The following is a 745-nucleotide window of genomic DNA, read 5'->3' as shown; positions in this document are numbered from 1 at the left end:
GTTTTACTCACTCCCCCTTCTCACTCCCTAACTAATCTCTCCTTCACTCTCCCCCTCTCCGTTGCGTCCCTCCCTTTCCCTGACACCCCTCCTTCCCAGTTTCCCTCCTCCATCATTCCTCCATACGCGAAAATAATAATAATAATTCCCCAATGAATCGATAACGAAAGAGGAATATCGAAAAGGCCGCCCAGACTCCGCCCATCTCAGTTCCCCGACGTCTTCGAGGAGATGACGTCACGCGCGACCTTGTGACGGAGATGGCGGAGGTTATTTTATCTCCACGCCTCTTCTCTTCTCTTCGCTTCGTATTTTCTTCTTATTCTTATTCTTTACGTCCTTCTTTTTTTCTCGTTTTTGCTTCTTAGTCCTGTTTTTTTCTCTTATCTTTCTTTTTCTTTTGTGTGTCTTTTCCTTCCCCTCGTTTCTTTATTCACCTCCTTTCTCTCTTCTTTTCTTCGATTCTGCTTCTTTCTCTTCTCCGCATTTTCTACTTTTCTTCTTCTATTCTTATTTTTTATTCTTGTCTCTCTTTTCTTCATCTTGTTTCCTTTCCTCTCCTTCTTCTTCAATTCGCTTCTTCTCTCCTCTTCGCCCTTTCTCTTAAGTCTTATCTCTCCCTCTCTCTGATCACGGCATATGCATTCGGTTTTCTCTCTCCTCCACTTCAGTCAGTCTTCGTCCGCTTGTGCTGTGCCCCCTTCGCACGTCTGTTGCTCTTGCAGTCGGTCAACCTCAGTGCCCT

General features: G+C 45.1%; 1 protein-coding gene across 1 annotated transcript in view; it reads left to right on the top strand.

Annotated features, from left to right (window-relative positions):
• The window catches only part of LOC119585376 (vegetative cell wall protein gp1-like), a 24,144-nt gene that overhangs the window by 21,894 nt on the left and 1,505 nt on the right, over positions 1-745 (top strand). The window lies entirely within an intron of this gene.

Source organism: Penaeus monodon, chromosome 19 (genome assembly GCF_015228065.2).
Source record: "Penaeus monodon isolate SGIC_2016 chromosome 19, NSTDA_Pmon_1, whole genome shotgun sequence".
NCBI classification, from domain to species: domain Eukaryota; kingdom Metazoa; phylum Arthropoda; class Malacostraca; order Decapoda; family Penaeidae; genus Penaeus; species Penaeus monodon.
This window is presented reverse-complemented; position numbering and strand designations above follow the sequence as displayed.